This window comes from Panthera uncia (assembly GCF_023721935.1).
Source record: "Panthera uncia isolate 11264 chromosome B2 unlocalized genomic scaffold, Puncia_PCG_1.0 HiC_scaffold_24, whole genome shotgun sequence".
Taxonomy (NCBI): domain Eukaryota; kingdom Metazoa; phylum Chordata; class Mammalia; order Carnivora; family Felidae; genus Panthera; species Panthera uncia.
Genome location: NW_026057580.1, coordinates 37,875,573 through 37,897,858, shown reverse-complemented (window position 1 = coordinate 37,897,858; position 22,286 = coordinate 37,875,573). Strand labels below are relative to the sequence as shown.

At 37.2% G+C, this 22,286-nt stretch overlaps 1 protein-coding gene across 5 annotated transcripts in view; it reads left to right on the top strand.

The window, feature by feature from the left end:
* The window catches only part of FILIP1 (filamin A interacting protein 1), a 189,324-nt gene that overhangs the window by 6,564 nt on the left and 160,474 nt on the right, over positions 1-22,286 (top strand). Inside the window, exon 1 of one of the 5 annotated variants that reach the window (XM_049652890.1) lies at positions 343-3,652. The exons of the other annotated variants lie outside the window; for them this stretch is intronic. The gene's annotated coding sequence lies outside the window, so the exon portion shown is untranslated. Of the gene's footprint in view, positions 1-342; positions 3,653-22,286 lie in introns of those variants that run through there. 5 annotated transcript variants of the gene reach the window in all.

Sequence of the window (22,286 nt, the reverse complement as noted above, 5' to 3'; positions counted from 1 at the left end):
TGCTTCTTTGAGGTACCACAGCACAACAGGAAAGGAAGAGGCATTGCTGAGTTCATAATGCTATTTCAGTGTGGCAGCCTAAGTACATGAGGAAATGACGCCCTGGGCCTGTATTTGGAGCCTCACAGTTACTGTGACGACAACACACACACTACTGGAAAACAAAGATGGTCTGCTTGCCAGGTTGAGCCAGGAAGAGTTTTGCCAGCTCAGATTTTTCCTAATTATTCTGTAAATCTTGAAATGTGACACTGGAGATATGCAAGCCTCTTTGTATTTCAAGAACTGTTTAGTAAGTGATACATACTTGAGCAGCATGGTGTTTGGATGAGGGAGGGGTCTTACACATAAGCTTAACTTTCACATGTTGTCTTGATAGACACCATCTTCTGGTTTGGACATCACCAAACCAACTTGTTTGATCACAGGCTGTTGTTTGCTATGGTGCATAAGGAAGCCAACTGCATTGGTAGAATTCACTCCTTAGGGGCTTCTCAACTTTGGGTTACATATCTCCACCTTCTGTATGCTGTTCATTTCAGAGATCATTGACCAGCATAGCAGGTGTTCCTACCAATGACTGGGTATCTGAATCCCAATTCTTATATAATGATATAATCCATTATATAATAATAATAACCGTGTAAAATTCACCTCATCTATATAATGTATATCATATAGCTATACATAATTATTTACTATATACAGATGATGACAATATTGGGTAGCATGTACTGGAGATTATTGTGCCAAGCACTTCACATGGATGATTTTATTGACTTCTCATAACAACCTTGTGCGACATTAGTTTTATCTCTGTTTTATGGATTGGAAAAATGAGGCTGGTAGATGGTAACAAACACGCCCACTGGTAAGGTGAACATTCAAACCTAGGCAATTTGACTTTAGCTAGCCATAATTTCAACCAGTTTCTTGTAATGTAGGCACTAGTTCAAGGAAGACCTCCACCTAGGTGACTGTGAGATGTTTTAGTGAAAATTGTAGAATGTAACACTGCAGGGAGTCAGGTGCTTCTGCAGTCTGAAAAGACTCACCAAGAGCAAAGAACAAAGAGATTCAGGGCCAACTGGCGACTCTTCTCCCAGATCCAGAAGTAGAAACAGAAGGGCTTCAGTGGCCCCTGGAGTTGGGCAACCCAGGAAAAGCCAGGCCTGGGTACTGGAATGCATGTTATTCTTCCACAGTTATTGATAGGGCATTGTGATTCCCTGGGAGAGGGTGGCATGGAGCATTTGCTTTTATGAGTTATTAAGGCCGCTATTGTAGCCAAATCTATTCATACTATTGGGGTTTTGGTCTCCTTCTTGCCTCTGTTGACAACTCAGAACTCCACTTCTTTTTTAAAAAAAATTTTTTTAACGTTTATTTATTATTGAAAGACAGAGACAGAGCATGAGCAGGGAAGGGGCAGAGAGAGAGGGAGACACAGAATCTGAAGCAGGCTCCATCTGAGCCATCAGCACAGAGCCTGACGCGGGGCTCGAACTCACAAACCACGGGATCATGACCTGAGCTGAAGTTGGACACTCAACCAACTGAGCCACCCAGGCGCCCCTCAGAACTCCATTTCTGTAGTAACATTTGAAATGCTCTGCAAATCTCTGCCTTGGTCATAAACATTCAGTTTGTTAAGTGTGTTCAAGAGAGAGTCCTACAAAATACTTATTCCAGGTGTTGGTGTTCCTTGAAGAAGTCTTTGGTGGTGTGTGTATATTGGTTGGAGGAGGCAAGGAAGGAGGGGATAGAACGTTTTGTTCTATATAAGAGCCTTCATAAGCTCCCCAAGACTCTGTTTAGGGAGTGAGTTGTCAATCTGGCATCATGTTTTTCCCTCAGAAAAAACCAGAGAGGTTGCTATAGTTCAAGGAAAATTATCCGATGCTTCAGCCAGTGGTTTGCTCCTGTGGAACAATAGTGTGAACTATTTTATTGGATATTTGATTTAATTCTTTTATCTTTATTAACCAAGAGTTAACCACTAATGATGCTAAGTGTCTGATCACTTGGATATAATTAAAATTTTTGAGTTTCTATTTACACGTATGGCATGGATTATCTGAAGTAAAAGGAGATAAATTCTAACAAAATTTTGATGGAACAGATAATGCTTTGCTTTTTCTTATGCCAGTGTCCATAAATACTCTATGTATCTAATATCCCAGGTGATGAGAGTGAATATTCCAGTAACGTAAATGTTTCATGTGAAGTGAGCACATAACAGAATGAATCTCTACCCTCTGAGAAATTTTATTCTATGAATTGTAAAGAGTATCTTGTCAGAAATATATTAGCATACCTTGACCCCCCGCCTCCTGCAACATATAGATAAACATTCATTACTGGTCAATACACAGGACTTATACTACTGCTTACCTGACGGGCTAAACACTCTTTGCAAATACACTCTTTGCACAGGTTTATTTAATCCAAAATAAAAGTACTGACCTATTTCATCAAGGTCCTCTGTTTCATTCACATGATCTCTCCTGATTTCCTTACAACAAATAAACCAGAACTTCCCTTTTGTCATCTCTTGTCTTTATGTAAAAAGGTGTAACAGTATCAAAGGAAGAAGAGAATTAGTGCTATATCCATTAGAGACAAAGGGCTTGACTGTTGGCTTCTGGAAGTTATTTTTTTCTTTTTTCTCATTCAGTTATTCTAAATTTCTCTTGGCAACAAAACTGAGATAGCCTCTTAAATGGAAGATATTAACAATTTATCATATTAATGCAAGAGCTATCTAAAACATTCTGTAAGAGCTTCTAGTTCTCTGGGTACTTTTGTACCTGGTCTGATTTCAAGCAGGAATGGGGGCTCTGAGTCTCACACTGTTGATGATTATATAGCTTTGGTCTTGAAGCCAACCTTACCCAGCAGGAAACTGAACTCTGAGTTCACTTGGAATGGTCAGAACATCTAGTCTTGTGGTTCTCAATACTCTTTTGCATCAGGCTCACCAGGGATGCTCTAAAAATTCAAATGTCTGGGGATATGCTCCAGAGGTTGTGATTCAAGCTCCTGAGTAGGTGCTCAAGTACTGATCTATTTTGGAAGCTTTTATGTGATTTTTAATGTACATCTGGGGTTGAGAACCAGTTATCTAGTTACAACCTCATCATTTAAAAGAAGATAGTACTGAGGTGAAGGAAGAGAAGTCACTTGGCAGAAGTTACAAATTCCTCTGAGTACCAGTCTACTACCCTTTTTATCACATGATCATTATAAATAATAACGTAAGTAATATTTTCATTTTTTTATGTCTATGTATTTTTGAGACAGAGACAGAGCATGATCTGGGGAGGGGCAGAGACACAGGGAGACGCAGAATCCGAAGCAGGCTCCAGGCTCCAAGCCGTCAGCACAGAGCCTGACATGGGGCTCCAACCCATGAACCATGAGATCATGACCTGAGCCAAAGTCAGATGCTTAACTGATCAAGCCACCCAGGTGCTCCTAAAATAGCTAATATTTAATAAGTGCTTTCTATGTATTAAGCACTAACACCTCCACAGGGCAGATACTCATATACTCCGCATTTTACAGGTAAAAAAGGCTGAAGGAATTGTCCAAAGTCCCCTAACAAGCAAGTGGCAGATCTGGGATTTGAGTCAAGCAATTGGACTCCTCAGTTTGTACTCTTTTATTTTATTTTCTAGTTTTTAAAATTTACATCCAAATTAGTTAGCATATATCAGTTTGTACTCTTAAGCTCTTCATTGCTTTGCTGTTCTGGAGCTAACTCTGAGACTGTAAGGTGTTAAATGGTAGCTGCTTCCCTGTTTCAGCATCAGCGATCTTGTGGCAGCTGACCTTGGTGCTGTGATAACTAATTGGACTTTCTGCTTGACTAAAGATTGGTTCCTTGCTTTCTCTATTTGCCCAACAAGTGGGCCAATTGGAGACAACCCATTCTCTTAGAGACTGTTCCAGGGTGCTCCATTTCCCCAGTGACTTTGTTTCTGTAACTGTATTTTCTTGCCCTTGTTCACTGATATAATATCTTCTGCCTTACTTTTGGGCACATATTCTTTTTATCGTTCCATGGAAATTCTAACCACAGACTCTAGTCTCCTGTTCAGACCCTTGACTTTTCCCCTAGTCCTGTGGCTTTGGCTGGTTTCACTGTTTTCCCTGGGATTCCCCTATCGGGATGTACATACCATCCGTTAACTTCTCATGATAGCAGCAACAACAGGAAGGGATTAATTACTTGACTTCTTCTATGGCAGCAGGTGCATTGGAAACAAGCTGGTCTGTCCCATGGAACTGACTGGTCCCACAGCCAGTGGGTTAAATACCCTGAAGACCTTTGAAGTCTACATTTTTAGGCAGCATGTATAGAATTAATTTTCTGATTGATTCTGTAAGTTTGAAGTTCTAAAGAGCAGGATTTTTTACATGTAGGGGAAAATGTATAAGCATTGTCTGGTTAAATGAACCTTACCAAGATGAAAGTCATCAATGGCAAATCCTGTAACACAGATTATTCTAAGCAATAGAATCTAAACAAAAAGTCAGAGATTATAATTATTCTGATTAGTATTTACTTGTAAATTTTAAAAATTAACATGATAAATAGATTCAGATATGATTTGGCATGATCTTTAGAATCACATTGCACGAAATAAATGCTCAATAAGCATTTGTTAAATTGAATCCATTAAATATCATGAAACTGAGAAAGCAAACATTACTGACAAGTTTCCATTGATTGGATTTAACATGATTGTTTTTTATAAACACAGGAATAACAATCAGTGACCATGGGTGATTATCTCTCTCTTCTCAGTATTCTCTTAATCTTATTGGTCACATGTTGCTTTTATTACGATACAAATTAAAAATCAACAAACACTTAAAATGTCCATTAGAGTATCAGAGAATAACCAACTCATAACTAACTGAGTGGAAGCTGTACCCTAGCTATGATTAGTAGGATATAGATGTATTTCCAATAAGAGACTAAAATTTTTACTTTAAATATAATGGTATAATGGGGCAGCTGGCTGGCTCAGTTGGTAGAGCATGTGACTCTTGATCTCAAGGCTGTAAGTTTGAGCCCCACATTGGCATAGATATTTACTTAAAAAAATAAATATAGTGGTATAAGACAACTATTGACACAGACTAATTGCAAATATTCGCCACTTATCTTTTCACTCATGCACTGAAAAACTCATGAAAAAAACATAACCAGGCTCTTATTGTGGTTTATTAGCTGGAAATGTTCTCATCCTCGGAAATCTATTTTGGAGTTAGGATTGCTCCACTCCCCTACAAGTGGTAAAGCAACAGCTGCCATTTAATTAATGTGTCTGCTGACAGCTCCAGCTGATGAATACCATTGAAGTTCCCTATCAGCATCAATACTACCCACACATTACTCCAAAAGGAAATATTGATCATAGTTGCTTGATTTTGTCTTAATTTCACCATAGCTTTCTTCCCTGCATCACTTCCCCCAAATTCCAATGATGCTGTTATTTACATCACCATTCACATCTTCCAGGGAATAAAGTCCCAGTGGAACACATGTGTTCCTGGTGATGTATTGCGATGGAATCTCACCAAAATGAACACGTGAAATGCTGAGCTCAAACAGAGGAGAGGACAAGGGAGAAAACCAGATGAAAGTGACTTGTGGTTTCTCGGAAAGTGAAGAATTTTGTCCTTTTGAGAGAGAGAGAGATTGGAGGGAAAAAACAGAGCTTTTCTTTTTCCACATAGTATGAATGCATAGTTAAAATCCTATGACTTGATTTATGTCTGGCTTACTTTAATATCTGTTCCCAGACACTTTCATAGGAGTTGGACTTCCACAGTACCAACACTAGTTTTGTGTGAGAATTGAAGAGGATTTGGGCTGTGTGAAAGCAACTAATTATAGAGTGAAATTCACTCAGTCTGCTCATGTTGAAAAATATGTTTTGGGCTCAAGCAGGCAAGGCCCATGTATATAGCTGGAAGAAGGGCTGGAGTGGTCCTGAACTGGGAACAGGTGGAGCACAGGATCCAAATGGCATGGGATTAGGTGATGAAGGGTAATCCAAGTTGGCAGTGGGCACCAGAAGGTCTAACATAAAGTTATGGAGTGTCCTGGCATGCAGGTAGAGCATGGCTGTGTCCGATACAGGTAGAGAGTCAGCATTCAGGTAAGCCTGTGAGCAGGACCAGGGAGGAGAGCAGGGGGGTGAGATTTAGGGACAGGATAGTTCTGGTGGTGGAGTAGTCCTAGAGATTCTGAGTGAGATGCCAAAATTGTAATGAAATGTCAGAATAACTAAGATGATGCTAAATCTGAGAGTACTGGGCTAGGACATTCTGTGTCCTCTTTCACATTTAATATGTAGCAGTCACCCATTCACAAATATTTTAGATTCATAAGTGTCAGGCATTGAGCTAGAGATTGGAACACAACAGTGAATATTGTATTATTTCTACTCTTTAACAGGTGCTGAAGGTAAAAACAATGGCAATTTTGATGCCATGTGACCAGTGAGTAAATGGTGTTGTGAGAGCACCCATCTGGTTTTGGGTAGTCAGTGATTGGTTTAGCAATCATAGGTGGGATGAAGTGACTCTTGCTGTGGGGAAGAGGAACTTTTGAGGCTGAAAAGGAAATAGGGCCTGACACACAAGGTCTCAGGGAATGCAGCAGAAATGAATGTGATTAAAATTTCGAATATCTGATTTGTTGCAACAAGTCCACATAGCTTTACAAATGGTGGAGAATTTGTAAATTACATTCTTTCCACTTATATGATAATTTTAATGTTTTTTGAGAATAATGTGATGAAGAGGATGCACTCTCTCTCTATATTTTCATTATACTTAAATCTATGGTGGCCATAACAAGCCAGCCAAATATGCATCTTGTGGGCTAGAAAATTCTTGACCCTCGCCACCATCCACACTCTTTCACAACAGTGACTGCTCTTAATGTATCTAAAAGGGGTGATGACCACTTCCTATTAAATTATTTGCTTTAGGGCTTTCACAAGCTTGTGTACTTTGAAAAATTGTTACATATATTCAAACTTCACTTCAAGGGCTTAACTGCTGCTGGAGCAAGAAATCTGTGTGAATAGCCAGGAAATTTTTGAAGTGCAAGTTGGGAGGATTGCCTCACCACATATTAAAATAAATTTTGAAACCACATTCATTAAAACACTTTGGTAGTGGTGTCAGAATCAGTTCATATCTGATGAAGATATCAAGGGAAAATAATAGAAAGTCTAGAAAAACAGACACCTCCATATAAGAAGTTTGTGCTGGGAAGGAGAGACATTTCAAATTAGAAAAGAAAATACAGATTTTTCAATCAATGCATGTTGAAATAATTGAAAAAAAAAAGAAATTAATTCTCTACATCATACCTTATACCAAAATATATAGTAGATGCACCAAAAATGTAAGTGGAAAAAATGAGCCTGAAATACTTGAGAATAGATGATAGATAGATAGATAGATAGATAGATAATAGATAGATTGATAGAGTGGGGAAGATCTTCCTAAACAAGACAGAAAAGCAGTAAAAGAAGACTAAAATATTTGACTCCATAAAAACTGAAAATTTTACACAGAAAAAAACCTATCTCATGAATCCAGTTACAATACAAGCAGCAAGCCAGACAAAAATATTTTTGACCCAAATAGTCAAGGACAAATATTCTTAATATAAACAGCTCTCTTAAACGAATAAAACAAAAGAGATACAAAAGAAACATGGGCAAATAACATAGGTAAACAATTTATAATAAATGTGTGAAAAACTAACCTCACTGATAATTAAAAACTCAAAGGAAGGTAGTATTATTTCAACCGACACATTGACAAAGACTGTAGAGTACAATGCCTTGTATAGTGAGGATGTGAGGAAGTGGACACTGTACACTGCTGGTGGGAAAGTCAACTAAGGAAAGCTTCCTGAAAAGCAATTAGACAATATGTGGTAAAAATCCTTATAATTAGAAGAAAAATAAGGTCACTTCCATTTTGAAAAATAGAAGAGTTAAAACACATGTGATGCTTTTGAGAATGCATTGTTTCTTTTCCTCCTATTGTTCCCAAATATTGTCTATTGACTTCTAAAAGTTTGGCAGACCTAGACGGCCTATTAAAAAAAAAAAAGTCCACATACTTCTTCCTTAGTAGTTTGATAAGATTTCCTAGGAGAGACCCTGCTTCATTAGAGTTGTTGAAATAAGCCTGCCCAGTCCATTTTGCCTATCATCGAAGTGCCAAGTACATCTTAACGGCAATGTACTTCCTGAGTAATGATATTACCAACCTGATAACCAAAATGGACACACTTCCATTGACTGGATCATGAGGGTGAGGGATCAAGGAGCAGGCAGATGAAGTGCGGCAAGGCAGTAAGCTTTATGAGAGATGGGGAAGCTGAGACCCAGAAAGTTTGACTTTCTCAAGGTCATATAGCTTATTAACTCAGGTGTATGAATTCACAGATAAGGCACAGTATTGTGCAGCCTATCTCTCTGGAATTTAGAACATGACCTGTATTGGATTATTTCCCTAGATATCTGTTGTATAAGAGATCAGGATTTCTCTGTCTCATCATGTCCTTGGCACCTCCAGATGTTGGGCTTTTCGGAACATCAGCAACTCTCCTCATCAATTGTGCCTGTCATTCCAGGAGATGGAGGGAGGCTAGTTCCAGAGTGGTGTGTGGTGTGCATGTGTCCTGAGAGGGGTCTTGTGAGGCTGGGACATACTGCAAACGATGCCTAGCTGCTTCCCACTCACTGGTCTGAGAGCAGGGGCATTTTGTGAATGGGTCAGGAGCAGTGATGTGAGTGATATCTCACCCGAGACCTTGTGTGCTAGCATTCTTGTTCTTTCTTCTGGAAAGCCCTTTTTTTGGAAGAAGCCACTCCTGAAAGGTTGCACAGAGGGAAGGCAGGCACTAAACATTCTAAACCAAGCTGATTATCTGGATCATCTCTTGCTGTTTGGTCCTGCAAGATGTGCTGAGATAAACGGTGGTGCTTATCACTTCGCTTGTCCTTCCAGGTATTCTTCTTCACACACTGGGCTTAAGCAAGAGTTCCCTTCTCTCGTACTCACACATGAAGAGGAGTGAGACCAACATTATGGGAATACATTTTATGGTACTTCACTTGGCTCACTTTACTGCTTTTCACAGATATTGTGGTTTTTTATTTTATTTTTAAAATTTATTATTATTATTATTATTTTACAATTTGAAGGTTTGTGGTAACCCTGTGTTAAGCAAGTCTACTGGCACTATTTTTTCCCAACAGCATCTGCTCACTTCATGTACTTGTGTCTCTTTTTGGTACTTCTCACAATATTTCAAACTTTTTCATTTTCAGTATGTTTGTTATGGTGATCTGTGATCAGGGATAATGGCTCCCTAAATGCTCAGATGGTTGTTAGCATTTTTTTTTTAGCAATAGAATATTTTAAATTAAGATATATGCTTTTGGGGGGTGCCTGGGTGGCTCAGTCAGTTGAGCATCTGACTCGATTTCAGCTCAGGTCATCGTCCCAAGGTTGAGGGATCGAGCCCCACGTCAGGTTCCATGCTGAGTGTAAAGCCTGCTTAAGATTCTCTCTCCTTCTCTCTCTCTCTTACCTTCTGTCCCTCTCCCCTACTTGCATGCTCTCTCTGTCTTTCTCTCTGAAAAAAAGATATGTATCTTTTAAAGACATAATGCTATTGCACACTTAATAGATTACAGTATAGTGTAAACATAATTTTATATACACTGGGAAACCAAAGAATTCATTTGATTCACTTTATTGCATGATATTCACTTTATTGTAGTGGTCTGGAATGGAACTTACATTATCTTCGAGGTATGCCTATATATACAATTCTGTTAATTAGAATTTAAGTTGAATAATAGCAACAACAGTGGTTTATTTCTAACTTCTTTCTGGTGATTGTTAGACCAAGGAATTTAACAATGCATTATTAGGGGTGCTTGGGTGACTGGCTCAGTGGTTAAGCGTCTTACTCATTTTTAAAAAAAATTTGTTTTAACACATATTTTTTAGAGACAGAGAGAGACAGAGTATGAGCAAGGGGAGGGGCAGAGAGAGAGGGAGACACAGAATTCGAAGCAGGCTGCAGGCTCCGAGCTGTAGGCACAGAGCCCAATGAGGGGCTGGAACTCACAAAATGGAAGATCATGACCTGAGCTGAAGTTGGACGCTTAACCGGCTGAGCCACCCAGGCGCCCCAAGCGTCTTACTCTTGATTTCAGCTCAGGTCATTATCTCACAGTCACGAGATGGAGCCCTGTGTCAGGGCGTGGAGCCTGCTTAAGACTCTCTCTCTCTCTCTCTCTCTCTCTCTCTCTCTCTCTGTCTGTCTCTCTCCCTTCCCTGCAGGCTCTCTCTCCCCAAAAAACAAAACAAAACTATACAAAACAAAAACAAAATAAACAAAAAACACACTAATGCATGATTCAACAAATTCATCACATTGTCCATTTCTAGCCCTCTGTTCATTAAACAGCCAAGCCAATGATATTCTCTTGTCCTTGCTTCATATTGTTCTGTATGTACATTCTTATATACTCACTGTGATCATGGGAATTCTCTTTCTTTCCTCTTCTTCCCTTTCCACATGGGTTCAGACCTTGATATGTGTGCATTTTTTCCTCTCCCTCACATGAGGGCCATCTCCTTCAGGCTTTCTAATCAACTTTCTGTGCTTCCTGGGCTTATTCCTTATTGTCTCCTCTTTTTCTTCTTTTGAGAACCTTCTTTCTATTATTCCTTCTGCTTCAGCCAGTCTTTCTTTTTTTTAAATTTATTTTTATTTTTTTAAATTTACATCCAAGTTAGTTAGCATATAGTGCAACAATGATTTCAGGAGTAGATTCCTTAATGCCCCTTACCCACTTAGCCCATTCCCCCTCCCACAACCCCTCCAGCAACCCTCTGTTTGTTCTCCATATTTAAGGGTCTCTTATGTTTTGTCCCCCTCCCTGTTTTTATATTTGTTTTGCTTCCCTTTCCTTATGTTCATCTGTTTTTTCTCTTAAAGTCCTCATATGAGTGAAGTCATATGATTTTTATCTTTCTCTGACTGACTAATTTCACTTAGCATAATACCCTCCAGTTCCATCCATGTAGTTGCAAATGGCAAGATTTCATTCTTTTTGATTGCCGAGTAATACTCCATTGTGTGTGTGTGTGTGTGTGTGTGTGTGTGTGTGTGTACACACCACATCTTTATCTATTCATCCATTGATGGACATTTGGGCTCTTTCCATACTTGTTGATAGTGCTGCTATAAACATGGGGGTGCATGTGCCCCTTCAAAACAGCACACCTGTATCCCTTAGATGAATGCCTAGTAGTACAATTTCTGGCTCGTAGGGTAGTTCTATTTTTAATTTTTTGAGGAACCTCCATACTGTTTTCCAGAGTGGCTGCACCAGCTTGCATTCCCACCAACAATGCAAAAGAGATCCTCTTTCTCCGCATCCTTGCCAACATCTGTTGTTGCCTGAGTTGTTCATGTTAGCCATTCTGACAGGTGTGAGGTGGTATCTCATTGTGGTTTTGATTTGTATTTTCCTGATGATGAGTGATGTTGAGCATTTTTTCATGTGTTGGTTGGCCATCTGGATGTCTTCTATGGAAACATGTCTATTCATGTCTTTTGCCCATATCTTCACTGGATTGTTTGTTTTTTGGGTGTTGAGTCTGATAAGTTCTTTATAGATTTTGGATACTAACCCTTTATATGATATGTCGTTTGCAAATATCCTCTCCCATTCCGTCGGTTGCCTTTTAGTTTTGCTGATTGTTTCCTTCACTGTGTAGAAGCTTTTTATTTTGATGAGGTCCCAATAGTTCATTTTTGCTTTTGTTTCCCCTGCTTCAGCCAGTCTTAGAGAATCTTTCAACATTCATGTACATGAAAGTTATAGAAATCAAGATACTTTTATTAATGTTATAGAGAAAAATTTGTTACCAATAATTAATCTTCAACCTCAAGATTTATTATCAATTCCAGTCAAAACTGTTAACCCCAATCATTCTCTAAGAAATATACACTTTGGAGGAGGGACCTGCCATTTTTTCTAGATTATTGTATAACAGAGCAGAGTTTGAAGTACAAATTACCACTCAATGTAAGGGTCAAATCAGATGCTTGGGAACTGGAAGATTTTTTTCAAGTTCATTTATTTATTTTAGGAGAGAGAGCAAGAGAGAGAGCGCGACAGGGAGGGGCAGAAAGAGAAGGAGAGAGAATCCCAAGCAGGCTCTGCACTGTCAGCTTGGGGTCCGACATGGGGCTCAAACCCATGAACCATGAATGAGATCATGATCTGAGCCAAAACTGAGAGCCAGACACTCAAGCAACTGAGCCACCCAGGCACCCTAAGGGAACTGGAAGATGGTTTGACTTGAATTTCTTCTCAGTTTTTTTCTTTTAAAATAGGCTTCACACCCAACACAGAGCTTGAACTTATGACCCCGAAATCAAGAGTGGCATGCTCTATTGACTGCGCCAGCCAGATACCCCTCTTCTCAGTTTTTTAAATTTGTTTTTCTTTTTTTTTTTTAAGTTTATTTATTTTTGAGAGAGAGACAGAGCATGATCTGGGGAGGGGCAGAGAGAGAGGGAGACACAGAATCCAAAGCAGGCTCCAGGCTCTGAGCTGTCAGCACAGAGCCTGACGCAGGACTCGAACCCACAAGCTGTGAGATCATGACCTGAGCCGAAGTCAGAGGCTTAACCGACTGAGCCACCCAGGTGCCCCTATATTTGTTTCTCTATTCTGGAATTTTGTGCCTTAGGGGGGAATAATGTCTAATACATGAAGAGATTGGAAGAACATGGTATGAGTACCATGAATGTAAAGGTGTTTAATATACTCAGAAAAGGTCAGAATCTTGGTTACATAAAGACCTCAGCTAAATTCCAAAAAATTTTCATAAGTGCTTTATTTAAAGGATCATTATAAATTGTAGATTTAAAAAATATATATGTGGAATGGATTGAACACAATTTTCTAAAATATTCTTGAGAAGATTCTATATAATGATGGTGTGAAATTGCTTTTTGTAAAGCCCAGCTTAGTTTCCTCATTAAGAGTGGTTGATGTATTCGTTTAATTTGGTTCAATCCAAACTAAAGTTTAAAGTTTACATATAACCTCTTATGCTGTATATGATCTGGACCTAACTACAAAAGCAATTGTCTATATATTTTTCTGTTTAACAGCCCAATTAAAGAGAATGGCAAACTAGGAATAATATCATATTTAATAAGATAAAAGTTGGTTATTTTAAAATGACTTAATGGATTAGTTCACATAGCCAAATGGATGAGGAATATTCCACTTAAATTCAAAATTCAGTAAGATATTATTTGGAGGTCATAATGCCAAAATTGTATGGATGTGTGTATGCATGTATGTATGATGTATAGCCTACCTTCTTCCATTAAAGAGTTAAAAGGTTATCATATAGATTTGATAGGGATTGTTATGCATTGTCCCAAATAAAACTATAATGTTGCTATATTTTAAAATAAAACATTTCTTGGCTAGCAAATGCATGGGCTTTTTGCTTTCCCTAAAATGCATTTGTTTTGTTTATTTTTTTTTAATTTGATACAATCACAAACTTAACAGAAAAGTAGGAAGTACTTTTTCTTCCTGAATCATTGGAGAATAAGTTTCAAACATGATGTTCCATCACCCCCAGTTCTTTTTCTTTTTGATGTTTGTGTATTTATTGTGAGAGAAAGAGAGAGGGCACTCACCTACATGCATGCAATTGGGGGGAGGGGCAGAGAGAATCCCAAGCAGGCTGCATGCTGTAGTGCAGAGCTGCATGGGGGCTTGATCTCACCTACTGTGAGATCATGACCTGAGCTGAGATCAAGAGTTGGATGCTCAACCAAGTCAGATGCTCAACTGACTGAGCCACCACCAGGTGCCTCTCCCATCACCCCCAATTCTTTTTTTTAAAGTTTACTTATTTATGTTTGAGAGAGGGAGTTGCACCAGTGCACATGGGCTCATGCACGTGTGCAAGTGGGGGAGGGGCAGAGAGAGAGGGAGAGAGAATCTCAAGCAGACTTTGTGCCGTCAGCGTGGAGCCCAGATGTGGGCTCAATGGACCATGAGATCATGACCTGAGCTGAAATCAAGGCACACTGGCTGGCGATCTACCCCCGATTCTTTAATGTACATTGCTACAACAAGGATATTTTCCAACATAACTATGACATCAACATCAAGATTAGGAAATTAACATTGATACATTACTACCATCTAATCCTCAGGACTCATTCAAGTTTCCAGTTGGCTCAGCAATGTCTTCTATAACAAAAAGATTTATTTCAGAATTACATATTGCATTTAATTGTGTCTCTTTAGTTTATTTAACTCTGGAACATTTCCCTAGTTCTTCCTTGGCACTTTTGAAGCTTGCAGGCCGTTTATTTTGTAGAATATCTTCTCATTTGGGTCTGATGTTTCCTCATGATTAGATTTAGGTTCTACAGCTTTGGCAAAGCATTTGTTTTCAATGTCCCCAAATGTCTTCTTTGATACCAGAATTATAACTTCATTGACACAAGAAGGCTATAATATAAATTTAGATTTTCATATGATTCCATCCTGTGTAACTTCAACATCATTTTTTTGACCTTTATCTAGACTGTTTTGCTGCATGTGTTGTGGTAGACAGTCTCACCATTTACTGCCTTTGGTGGTCTGACTCAGGGTTTCTCAACCTCAACGTAATTGACATTTTATGCTGGATAATTCTTTGTTGTGGGGGCCTGTCCTGTGCGTCGTAGGATATTTATCCTTATGTATCATTAGCCTCCATCCACTAGACACTGGTAGCATTTCCCATTCTAAGGTGTGACAAGCAAAAATGTATTTAGACATCGCCAAATATTTTCTGAGGCGTGAAATTGTCCCTGGTTGAGAATTCCTGGAGTGGCACATTTCTTTCATTGGTCTGACTTTTATTGGTATTCAAATCCTCATGAAACAGAAACAATACTTCAGGCAGTTTCTTTTCTTCTAATTGAGTTCCATCTTTAAAATCTAATCAGAATATTTTATCACATTCTAACAATGGTATTCTCTTTAAATACTAAATATGCCTGTTCTCACTTAGTTTCCAGTGGGCCCTTGGCAGCACATGAGACTTACTTGACTTAAGGTACCAAAACAAAACTTTTTTGGTGTTTGTATCTCTTTAAACCTTGTGTATCTTTCGAAGTCTACTAAGAAAACAAAAGCAGATACCTCATGCTTTCCTCCATAGTAAATGGGACTTTCTACTTCCATTGTTCTCTTCATTCCTTAAGGGCACTTATTGTTTGGTCTATACATTTTAGCAAGTACTTATTTTTGGTTTAGCATTTGCTTTTATGCCTTTTTGTTTGCTTGCTCATTTTCAACTTACTGTTTTGTATTCCTATCTCACTGGGGGCTCTTGAAAGCAGAGATATACCTCCTTTGTGTTCTTCACAATTCTGACATATGACTGAACTATGTGGAGTGAATACTCAATAAATATGGGATTCAATTCAACTGCTTTTGCCAGAAGTGGTTAAGAATTGTGTATTTTAGAATACGAGAGATTCCCACCAATCTTACCTCTCGAAAGTGCAGGAGAGGTAAGATTGCAGGAAAGAAACTTACTTAACATGTATCAGCTTTTCTAGTATTTTCTATTTGTTAGTTAGCCTTAGTATTCTCATGAAACAAATGGAAGTGCTATCTGTTCTGTTCTGTCAATGGAAAGGTGGGCTTATCTCCTGTAAACGATGTTACATGGTAAATACTCTGACTCAAACTGTCCTACTTTGAGGGGTTCTTTTCCCCTCCACAGTTTTTTCATTTTATGAACAAAATTGTGGCCACATGCTTCTCAACAATTTCAGAATATATATGTCAGCACTTGAAAGTTACCATCATGACCAGCTGGATTTTTCTGTCACTTGGTTAAGTTTGGATAATTATAACATATTATGGTTTTTTTCAGAAGCAATTTTTACCTTTCACCAAGTCCAGGATGCTCATTGTTTTATTGACTATAGAAATGATAAGACATTTCTCCAAATTTTGACAAATACAAGTATCATATAAGATTTAGTTGTTATCATGGTCAAATACTTGGTCAGAAATATATTTGTCAAAAAACATTATTTTGAGTTTAGTGAGAAAAAGACACTTTATTAAAATTAACTACAAACCCAAGCAATTCTTCCAGTACCAAATTGGCAAGCTTCCTTTCAGTGCCTGTAGTATTTTGTAATAAGTATTTTTTTAGATAAAACCTAGGTGTAAACGTAAATATGTTTAGTTATTCCAAATGCTCAGTAAATAAATCTGATGAAATTCTTTTTTAATAAGTAATGAAGTTGGTAAGAAAATGTTCTAAGAACATACTGTTGTTTGTAAATAGATAGGAATAGCTCTTAGTATTTTAATAAACTTAGATGAACAGATATATTCTTCAAGATGGTATTTTTTTTTATGTAGCATTATGCAATCTTAAATACAAACCACTATTGTTACAAACATAGTGATTGCAGAAATATATCTTACGCAGGCTTGGGGCTTAGGCTGGTTGGCCAGTGCTGTACCTGGAAAATGAATCTTCCTGATCTTGCAGTAAACTCAGAAACAGGCCTGGTGGTCACCAATCACACCTGTGCACACATAGTCATTCCTCTAAGACTCCAAAGCAGATTGGAAGAAATAGAACATTGCCAAGTTCAGTCTTCAGGTTGCATTTTTTTTTTTAAAGTTTATTCATTTTGAGAGAGAGAGAGAGATTGAACAGGAGATGGGCAGAGAGAGAGAGAGAGAGAGGGAGAGAGAGAGAGAATCCCAAGGAGGCTCTGCACTGTCAGTACAGAGCCCAACTTGGGGCTTGAGCTTACAAACCGTGAAATCATGACCTGGGCTGAAATCAAGAGTTGGAGGTCTAACCAACTGAGCCACCCAGGCACCCGTTCAGGCTGTATTTTTATTTTTCTTTTCTCTGCAACTATTCCAATATTTCCCTATCTTTGTAACTAAAGTTTACATTCCTAAGGGAAGGGAGTGAAAGCAAGAGGGTAGAAAATACCTTTAGAGGTAGCAAATGGAAACATGTTAAATGACCCCCAAAAGAGCTAGACACCTCTAGAGGGATCCAAGACCAGGAAATTTGGTGCAGTCAGTAGGAGAGCTTCTGGATGCCCTGCCCTGCACAGCAGTCTTCAAACTCTTAAATTTCTGTATTCTTCACTTACATCAAGGAAGTTAAAGGCCCATAAATCCTTCGTTTGTCCTTATTAATATTTTTCTAAAATTAAACCACCTTTACATTTGGAGGCCTTAGTGGTGATTAAAATTTCTCCAAGAAACTGTTGTATTAAGGCAGGGAAAGCACTTAAGATTCAATTTCTACCTATATATTTGGCTTTTGTTTATTTTAAATGGAAATGGGTTTTGAGAGAGGCTCCATTACTTTCTTTTAAGTGTAATATAATGAACTCAAATGCTTCCATTTTAATTTTAAAAATCAATTTTCTACTTATTACTTTTCCACTGCTGATAAAGAAGTTTCTTTTTCTTAAAATTCCATTGAATATTTAGTCATTTTCATTTGGATTTTGCTTTCATTATTCATTTATTTGACATTATTTTTAAGGACCTACAATGTTATTGTATCATAAATAGGCACTGTGGGGGTAGCAAAGAAAATTCAGATATAATCCTTCCTTGAGGTCTTCTATAAAGTTAAAAACAACACATGATCTCAAGTTTAGTCAGTTTGAAAGTAGCCAGACCTGATTTCATATCCAGACTCTACAGACTGAAAAGGCTTATGCTCTACTGCTCCCACAGTTTTCCCTCTAGAGTATAGACTTTAATTAGAAGGGTAGAAAAATATTAAAAGAGTTGATGAGAAAAGAAAGGTAAAAATATGGTTAAGAGACTTTGAGATTTGGAATGTGCTGTTTCTTTCAATCTTTGTGGGGCTTGAGATGGGGTTTTTGGAAGAAGTAAGATTTATGATGTACTTTATATTATGTCTCTGTGACCAATATATGTGTCGTGGAGATAATTTGATGCTTTTAGTTCTTTAAATATTGCTTCTTAAATAAATCCATTCAGTCCATTAACCATAGTTAATGTTTTCCCACTGGTTTGTACATGTCATAGCTAAAGACCAATGTAGACTAACAGGGAAGGAGAAAGAAAAATTAGTACATTCATGAATTATTCTCTGTTCTCACTTTAGACAAGTTAATTTTCCTTAAATTATCAGGTTCTGTCTTAATCATAGGCCACTTGTGGTTATCAAGAAATAAATGTTTATATACTTGGCCTTCACAGTTTTACATTTCATACTAAAAGCCCAATTCAATTCATCCTTCAACACTCTATCACAAAACAGTCAATGTGGGAATCAAAATTCTAAAACATGGATAATTCTTAATTATAAAACTTTTCTTCCAATGCATATTGAACTAAGACTGAAGAAAGACTATTCTGTTAAATTAACATTCAAATGTTATAATTGCATTAAGGGGTGACTCTTGTTTCCAGAGTAATTATATTAGAAATTACAGAGCATTTATGTCACCGCATCCTGGATGGGTAATTCAAACTTCATCCAAAAAACAGCCACAAAAAATATAGGTCCACCCAAGATTACCTTTCGTTTTTTAAGACTAGAAGGATATGGTGTAACATGTAGTTTCTTTCGATTCCCTAGTAGTATGAATAAAAGGAAGAAGTAACTTAAATGAAGGAGGAAATATCTTAGTCTGTTGTTTCACTGACTTTACTAACTTTAAGCAACTTTGCTTACAATACTTCACTATAACTTCATCACTTGTTTTCCACATGTATGACACATATTAAAAATAATTTGTACATGAGGGGTGCCTGGGTGGCTCAGTTGGTTAAGTGTCCAATTATTGATTCCCACTCAGGTCATGATCTTTCCATTCGTAGGATCGAGCCCTGTGCCAGGCTCTGCACTGACAGGACAGAGCCTGCTTGGGATTCTCTCTCTCTGCCCTTCCCCCACTCATATGCATATGTTCTCCCTCTCTCTTTCTCTCTCAAAATAAATAAACATTAAAAAATAATTTGTATATGAACAATAATTTAAAATTGCCTTAGTAATAGATTCTTATTAAAAAACTAGAATTTAACAGATTAAACTGAAGTACTGTTTGTTCCCCTCTCCAATGCCTTCTACCTTAGTCTTCTCTGCTGGAAATGGTCACTATTAACAGTGTCTAATATGCTTCCAGACCTTTCTCTGTGGGGATAGAAAAGATATCTATTTGTGGATATATTTTAATATAAGTAATGTATCTTTTATTTTGCATAACAATATGGCTTAAACATTTTTTCATTTTAGTAGATGTAAGTTTGCTTCATTTTAGAAAATTATAGCATGGTCTTCCATAGAAAGGGTGCTCAATTATTTATTTAGTCATTCCTGTTTTTATGAATATCTAGGTTTCTTTGAAGTTTTCACTGTTACAGATAACACTGCTGTGAAGCTCTTTATACATGCGTCCTTGGGCACATAGGTCAAGTGTCTCTCTGGGGTAGATATCAACAGTAGAACTTTAGGGTGATGAGTTGCACAAGATGACCTCTTCAGTGCTTATGTCTATAGACCCTCCAACTGTGTCTGAGTATACCCACTGAATTTGAATTTCCTCCATTAAAGTGGGGTTGAACACCAGTTTATATAACTCGACCATTTTTATGATTTCTTCTGTGAATTACTGTTTATATTCTTAGCCCGTTTTCCAATTAGATTAGTTCTTCTTTCTTTAAATGATTTGTTAATTCTAATTCTTTGTTGTTGTACATGTTGCTCATCTTTTTACTTTTTTTTTTTAGTTAAAAAATGTTTATTTAATTTTTAGAGAGAGAGTGCAAGTGGAGGAGGGGCAGAGAGAGAGGGAGACACAGAATCTGAAGCAGGCTTTAGGCTCTGAGCCGTCAGCACAGAGCCCGATGCTAGGCTCAAACTCAGGAACTGTGAGATCGTGACCTGAGCTGAAGTTGGATGCTCAACCGACTGAGCCAACCAGGAGCCCCAACATCTTTTTACTTTTAAAGTGCTTTGGTCAGTCAGGTGTTTAAATTTTTATGTAGTCAAATTCATTATATTTACTTTTAGAACTTTTGCTTTTTTGTGTATTATTTCAGATGGCTTTCCTGACTCTAGTCCTATACATATATGCCCACATTTTCTTCTAATAATTTCTTACCATTTAAAAATTTAAGTCCTGATTACAATTTTGTGAGAGGTGTAAGTAAAGATGTAACAACTTTTTAAAAATATTTATCTAGTTCTTCTTATCAATTTGAAATGCGATACTATTTTTTTCTCAATGATTTGAAATTCCATTTTCCTCATGTTTCGTATATATGAATATATAGATATGCATATACATACATTCATATTTATCCTCTTAACAAAAACGTTAGGTTAATTCCATGGTTATTCTTTATTTGACAGAGAAAATGAGGCATAGAAATAGAGTAACTTGTCTAATGACACATAGTCATGTGGTGGTGAAACAAGAAATCCAACTTAAGGGTCTGGATTTTACAGTCTGTGAGCTTACCGACTACAATCTATAAAATCCCTTTTTTATGTGGGTCTGTTTCTGGAATCTATTCTGTGTCTTTAAACTACTTGCATATTGTTGTATTAATGTCATGTAGTCCTAATTACCATAGATTTATAATATGTTTGATGTCTGTTAGGGAAAGTCCTTCTTTTTGTATATCTTTTTCAAAAGATGACTTTAGGGGTGTCTGGGTGGCTCGGTTGGTTAAGCGTCTGACTTCAGCTCAGGTCATGATCTCATAGTTCATGAGTTCAAGCCCCCTGTTGAGCTCTGTGCTGATAGTGTAGACCCTGGAGCCCACTTTGAGTTCTATGTCTCCCTCTATCTCTGCCCCTCCCCTGCCCCTGCTCACACTCTGTCTCTCTCTCAAAGATAAATAAACATTAAAAAATTTTTTAAAAAGATGACTTTAGTTACCATTGTTCATCCAATCTTCTGTATACATTTTAGTATTTTATAAAAGATTCTATTTGTATTTTGAGAAAGATTGCATTGATATTATTATACATTAATTTGAAAAACAATTTACACTTAAAAAGTATTGAGGTTTTTATCTATGAATGTGGTATATTTTTTCCTTTATTAAGGTCACCTTATGTTTTTTCAGTTAACTTTTATAATTTTTTTCCATAGAGGCTTTTTTTATTTCTATTAATTTTACTCCTAAGGACCTTATACTTGAATGTCTGTTGCTATTGGGAATGTGATTTTTTTCACCAGTTATGTTTAAAAAAACCACTGAAGTTAATGTACAGCAAAGTTGTTCATCTTTTATGTTGATTTTGCATTTTGCCGTCTTGCTGAACTTCCTTCTTATTTATAGTAGTTTTTCATTTGATTATGTTTAATTTTCTAAGTAGATCATCATGTTTTCTGAAATTAAAAGTAGTTTGTCTCTGATTTTCCACTCCTTATACCACTTAATATGGCTTTACTTATTTAATTCCATTGGCAAGGACATCCAGTATGATGTTAAGTAGTAGCAGTGTCATTCTTATTTTGTTCCTGACCTTAAAGACAATATTCCCAATATCATGTTTGCTGTATTTTGGGGGAGGGGGTAGATACCTTTTGTCAAATTAAGGAAGTTTCTTTTTGTTCTTAGATTTTATACACACACACACACACACACACACACACACACACACACAGTCACATATGTATCTCCACAATTGAGATTTTGGGACATCATTTGAATTATTTTTTTCCTGATTCATATGAATTATGTTAGTGAATTACATTTCTTGTTCACTATTAGAAAAATCTATCTTTGTATCCCTGAATAAAACTTACCTGATCATAATACATTATTTTTTAAATAGATTGCTGAATTTACATTTCTGATATTTTTATTTAGCATTTTTGCACTGATGCTTGTGAGATTGGCTTTTAGGTTTCTTTCCTTATGCAGTCTTGTTTTGAATTTTTAGAAAGCTTATAACACATACCTAAGTGGTTTAGTGGCTTCTCATATTTTTCCATTCTTATTTGTTTAAAATGTGAATTTTTAGTGTTTTAAAAGCATTGGTAAGAGTTGCCCATGAAATATTGTGGGCCTAGTAATTTGTGGGGGAGGTTGTAGATTTGAATACTTCTTTTTTCTGCTTTTTTTGGATTG